This window comes from Belonocnema kinseyi, chromosome 1 (genome assembly GCF_010883055.1).
Source record: "Belonocnema kinseyi isolate 2016_QV_RU_SX_M_011 chromosome 1, B_treatae_v1, whole genome shotgun sequence".
Classification (NCBI taxonomy): Eukaryota; Metazoa; Arthropoda; class Insecta; order Hymenoptera; family Cynipidae; genus Belonocnema; species Belonocnema kinseyi.
The window spans coordinates 65,514,020-65,520,786 of record NC_046657.1 but is presented as its reverse complement, the minus strand read 5'-3'; positions in this window follow the sequence as shown (position 1 = coordinate 65,520,786).

The window sequence follows — 6,767 nt, the reverse complement described above, 5'->3', positions numbered from 1 at the left end:
TCCTTCGACTGAACCACTTTCGATCATCTCACGAACTGCTCGCTTGTCAACATGTCCTAAGCGCTCATGCCATCTTTTCAGGCTGCTGGTTGACACGTTAACGTCTGAACTTGTTCGTGAGGTCTTGGAGTTGAAGAATATCTTGTAGATCTCGTGGTCCACTTTGAAACCTAGAGCTGCGACTATGTTGTCGCGCGTTAGCATAACTTGACGACCACGGAACAAAACATCGAAGCCATTTGATGTACAGACACCGATCGAGAATAGATTTTTGCATAAAGCCGGCACATAAAGCACTTTCTCGATTCGCGACGTGCACCATTCACCATCGACCAATTTTTCAATTATGATCGTTCCCGAACCTTTAATTTCACAAGTTCCATCATCACCTAGAGCGATAGATTCGCCCTCACTTGGATGGAACTCACTAAACCACTCGCGACGATAAGTGATGGGTCTAGATGCCCCACTGTCAGCGAGCCAGGCATCCTTCATGTCAGATTTCAGCAGCCGCGCGATCTGCTCACGTGTCGGACTATTGTTCCTTCCTTGAGACGATGACTCGAAGCTGTTACTGAGAGACGTTGCGATAAAGGCACAGTCTTTCGTTTCGCTGCTTTCTTGGTCGGATTTGTTGTCTCGTTTCTTCTTGCGGCACACTCGGGCGTAGTGTCCTTTATTCTTGCAGTAATAACACTCGACGTTTCTGCTTCGCTTCTTCGATGAGTCACCTTTCGGCTCTGACTTCGTAGATTTTCGGCTCTTATCGAGACTCAAGGCAGAAAAGGCGGTTGTTGCTTCGTCGTTTGCCATTAGACGACTTTCTTCTTTTATGAGCCTTTCTTCTAGGATTTCTAGAGTCTGGTTCTCTGTAGGTACGCTATCCCAGGCTGTTTGCAAAGCGTTGTACTTTGATGGAAGACTTGCTAGAATTTTCGCCATTATGGCAACGTTTGAGATATTTTCTCCAACATCTATGAGTCGCGCTGCCATGTTTTGAACCTTTGCGACATGCTGAACTAAAGAATCGGTTGGATTCATTCTGTATTCATGAAAACGCTGCGTGAGGAGCAATTGGTTAGCAGCCGATTTTTGCTAATGAATGCTACTCAGTTTAACCCACATCTCCCTGGCTGTAGTGAATGTAAGCAAGCACTCGAGCTGAGAGGCTTCCAGAGTCGACGAAATCAAGAACATGGCTCTCGCATTGTCCTTTACGAAGGCTTTACCTTCGACTGATGCCGGGTCAGCGGGTTGCTGTCTTGAGCCATCCACTAGATCTGAGATTCCATAAAGCATGAACAATGAGTTTACTTGGAACTTCCAGGATTGAAAGTTCGTGCCGTTAAACTTCGTTAAGTGTCTTGCGGAGATTTGTTCTTCCGCCATTTTCACTCTTATAAAGCTGGGTACTGGGTCCCATAACCTGTTGAAGGAAATAAAGTAATGGAAGGCTGCAATTTCAGTAAAAGATACTTTATTCAAATGTACGTGCTTTTCCGTCCCTTTCGTGAAATAATCTCTTATAGCTTCGAACATCTGTCTTTGAAATTAGTATTTTTAAAATTGTAAAGTTTATGCTCATCCTCTCAATGGCTTTATGGAGGGTCAGATTCCTCATCTGTTTTCCTTGAATTTAGGACTTAGGACTTTAAGTTGCCTACCTAGCGCCTCCAATTACCCCCCCCCCCCACCCCCCCGGCTCGCAATGGTCCTGTCCTAGCAATCCCTCCTTCGCCAAAATTTTCCCTCTCTTCAAGATTTGAAAATTAACCCTACTCACGCACCTCCATGTACCTCGAAGTCCAAATTTCCCTTAAATTAAAACCAATACTCGGTAGGGCAACAAGTTCCGTATTTTTCGATTCGTTAGTCGGACTTGTACCTTTTTTCGTTTTTCGTCAGTTCTACCATATTGTTATCACTTCAAATCACTTCGATATTTTACAGACCCCTTGTTTTCGTTTATTACATACACAGTTGTAAATAATTATTTCATTCATTTTAAATATATACCATGCTTAATTTACAATTTCTGTTTCTTGTTTTATTTCGCTAAATTTGGGGTAGTTCGAATTAAACCCCAAAAACTTAAGTTAAACTAAACGTGAGGAAAAAACAAATATGTCAAATTCTGAAGAAAATATCTTTTAACTTAGTTTTTACTGTCAAATATCATTTACTATACGATCACTTCAAAAGAAAAAAACATTGGACACATTATTAATACACGTTAGTCACATTCTGTTAATTTTAGATACAATTTGGGTTGAAAATTATTATGATATCAAGCAACAATATTTAATAATAAAATCTCGTTTGCAAACAATATTTAGAACATATTTATTTATGTCATATTACTATTAATGATTAATATTTCATTAAAAATTCAGCGATTATTGTCAAAATATAATTTTTTATGTTAAGGAATATTTACTTCTTTGTTCGTAAACTTAACGGTTTCGTGGGAAACAAAAAATTAATTTTTTCTTTTCAAGCGCCGTACGTGAACGTGCATAAATAATGTTGGGCTTCGAAGTAGAAGGGTGGTGTTAGGGTAAGAGGTCTACCATTATATACTAGCAGATGCTGGAAAAATTACGTAGGCGCATGCTCTGTTTTTCTTGTTGGTTTAAGATTGTTTTCACATCCAAAAGACACCAGAAATGTTCAAAAACGTAACTATCATACAATGATAGAAAGAATAAGTTCCACATTTCTTTCTCAGTGTCATTCATTAGAGCCGCCTTCATATCTTGGACAATATTTTTGGAATTTGCGATACGCTCGGGCCTCCAGCCTGCGCCTATCACTTGTTCCCAAAGCATTGTCCTCTTTTCCACGTCGCAAAATACTGAGGAAAGCAGGAATCGAAACCCTTAATTTTAAAACCGTGCGAGGACCTATATAGACCAGTGAGAGTCTGGTCCGTACCCAAACCCTTCAGAATTGCGAAAGTTTATACAGAACGTCTACTTTCAAGGAAACTTTTAACCCTAGGCACCGGCTAAATGTTCCTAGAATTATGTTTGTGAAACATGCAAATTGGTAGCTGACCAAATAAAAGAGAAAGAAGAAAACGAATTTGATGTAAAAATTAGACAAATTTGACTCAAATTTTTTAAAAGTATCTGATTTGGTATATTTTTAAGAAAGTCTGTACGAGGAGGTATTTCTAGCCCAAGAACACGAATTTGGTGTTAAGCGTTAAAAATTAAAAAAGTTAGCTCTTCTGAAAATTTTATTAATTTTCTACATTTTTATAGAAATCGTTAGGAGTAAGTTTTTCTAGTCATAGAACATAAATTCGGGGTCAAAATTCTAACATTTCCAGCTATGAAACAAATTTTGAAAACTTCATTAATATGGTACATTATCAGTTAAGTTATTTCTAACAGGGTTTTTTCCATAAGTAATAGATTACTAATTGGGGGTCAAAATTGAAAAATTTGGAAGTTCGATTAAAAGGATTTCGAACCAAATACAAAGTAAATAGTCTGATGATTAAAATAAGCATTTTTATATTAAAATACATGTATATATTGAAACTAACATTGAAGCTAATATCACTGATGAAACATTAAACGTTCACTGAATACCAGTGAAATATATACTGTTGAAATAAGTAAGTTTTTATTAACTGAAAAACAGTTATTGTTACTGATGACACAGTGAAACTTTACTGTTGGAACCTGTGAATTTGTATTAACTGAAAACCAGTTAATGTGACTGAGGTACCAGTGAACGTTCCCTGTTGGAATTAGTGAAAGTGGATGCAAAGTAATGATTAATTTTTTGAAATATTTTGTTCATTATTTTGCTTTAGAGATTTTTATTTACAATGTGAAGTTACTTTGATTAATATATACGCCATTGCAGCTATCGAAAAAGTGCATGCAATGGTCTGATTGGCATTTTTCCACCAATATCTTGTGAATGAGTCCTGATTGATTTTACATACGAAATTATGCCGCTGGTCCAACATTCACAAACTATTTTATGATATATTAATTTGGAATTTTCTTGTAATTCGTATAAGTAATTTTTAATTGATAATGAATTATTTACACATTCAAGACGACTTCTTCAGGATGTTTAGCAAAACGTTTCTGCTTTCTGCAAGTTTGCTTCATTACTTAAACAAAATTTTTTAATACAATAATATGACAGTTTATAAAATATGTTTTTAGAATAAAAATTGTTACAATTTGGGATTTCTTGAATCACATGTGTTGGTTTGTCATTATCTGATTCAGCATGATTTAACCGTAGAGAGAGAAATTAAAATAGATTTTATGCTTTCACGATGATTCATTTTGATAAAAAGAGATATTTCGGGTTTCACTCGTGTAAAAAACTACGAATTGTTTGCCGACGTTTCGTGAACATTGCAGTTCACATCTTCAGGGCTGACCTGAAACTGAGGAATCAGGGCATGATGTTCTTAGGTATACTTTCTACGGTGCCTGTGATTGGCCAGAGCGCCCCACCGTGGGGACGGGTCGAACTTGATTGGCCAATCAAGTCTTTTTTAAAAAATCCGAGAGAACAGAAAGCCAAATCGGATTGGTGTTATATCCATTGTCCCTATTGATGTTATTAGGGTGTTTTAAGATTTCGATTACTTCTCTATGTTTTCTTGGAAATTTGTTGTGTGCTTTTGCAATGACTGTTGTTTCATCAAATAAAATGTCATGACCTGTTTCGATATGATGTTCAGCTAGTGCTGATTGCATGAAGTGTTTTAGCCTGACTTTACTTTCATGTTCTTTCATACGTTGGCTCACCGCTCTCCCGGTTTCTCCAATATAGACTTTGCCACAAGAACAAGGGATTTTATATACTCCTGGATCACAGAAGGGTGCCTTTTTATCTTTAGGGTTATTTAGTAGTTGTCCTATTTTCGCGGGTGGTTTAAATATGGTTTGGATGTTGTGTTTGTTGAGAATTCTTCCTATTTGTTCTGTGACACCTTGGATGTAGGGTAGAGTGGTGGTCATTTTTCTCTCTCTTTCATTCGTAGGTTGTATTCACTTGCTTTTTTGAGTGTGTTTTCTTATTGATTTATCAATTTGTTTGTTTGTGTAATCGTTCTGTATTAGCATTTGTTTAACGTTTTGTAATTCCTTTTGTAAGTTATCTTTGTCTGTTATGGTGACAGCTCTGTATACAAGGGAGTTGATGACCGATTGTTTTTGACATGGGTGATGGTGGGAGGAGGCATGTGAGTATCTGTTTGTATGCGTGGGTTTTCTGTAAACTTCATGTCCTAATGTGTTATCAGATTTTTTGTAAACTAATACGTCCAAGAAAGGCAATTTTCCGTTTTGTTCTATTTCCATGGTGAACTGGATATTAGGATGTAATTGATTAATAAAATCGGAAAACTTATTTAGTTCATCTCGTCCATGTCGCCAGATGACAAATGTGTCATCAACGTAACGGAACCAGAATTCTGGTTTAAGTTTGGCTTGGTTAAAGATTTTAGTTTCTAGATGTTCCATAAAAACATTGGCTATTACAGGTGAGATAGGGGATCCCATTGCTGCCCCTGAGGTTTGTTCGTAGAATTGGTTATTGAACGAGAAGTAAGTATTATTGAGAAATTGTTCTGTCAAAGGTATAAGCTCGGAAGGGAAGTTTGTGAAAGATTTAATAATATTAATTGTATCTGAGATTGGCACTTTTGTAAAAAGAAATACTATGTCGAAACTTACTATGATGTCTTGCTAGGTTGTAAGTTGGTGAGTTTATTGCGCTGACGATCGGTCTGAGTGGAATGTTTTCCTTGTGGATTTTTGGGAGCCCGTAAAGTTTTGGAGAGATGAGATTAGTAGGAATTAAGTTGGATATTGTTTGGCTGTCAAGTTTAGAGTCTTTGAGAAGAGTCTTTGTTTTACTGACTATTGTTTTTGTGGGGTCCTTTTTAAGTTTTTTATATGTATCGTCAGTTAGAAGGTCCATGATTTTGTTGTTATAGTCTTCTTTATTCATTATTACTGTTGTGTTGCCTTTGTCTGCGGGTAATATTATAATATCTTTATTTTGATTGAGTTCTTTAATTGCGGTTTTTTCTTGTTTCGTTAAGTTTAAGGATGGAACTTGACCTTGGCGTAAAATGTTGGCCATCCTTCTTCGTATTTCATTTGCTTTTTCGGGTGAAAGTGTATATATTGTGGATTCTAAATTGCTGATTATTTCTTCTTTTGGGATTTTCGATGGAGCTACAGCAAAATTATGTCCTTTAGATAAGGCTGAAATCATTTCATTGTTGAGAGGGTGGTCAGAGATGTTTTTTACTGCATTTGTTAGTTCAGTTTGCTTTACTGGAAGTAATTTATCAAATTTTGTTTTTTGTTTTTGGGTGGAAAGCTCTTTAATCCGTTGGGATTGGTCAAAGGATATGCGGTCCAATGTGGACTAAATGTCACAACTGAGGGTATTTGATAGGAAAAGATGAAATTTTAATAATTTTTTAGAGGTAGTGTGCACAAGAAATTTGGTATGTTGTATTCTTTCTTTAACGAGAAGCAAACTTGTATTATGCAGAATCGATTTGGATTTAGATGTTCCCAAATTATTTTTCAGTTGTAAGAATTTTGGGACTATTTTGTTGTCTCTGCACCGTTTCAAAAAAGCTGAGGATGTTAGTAGCTTACCTTGAGAAGTCCTGAGCTTACTAAAGGTGTTAGTTTTAGTAAGAATACTCTCCCCGTAGAGTTCCTTGATAATAGATTTTATGCTTTCACGATGATTCATTTTGATAA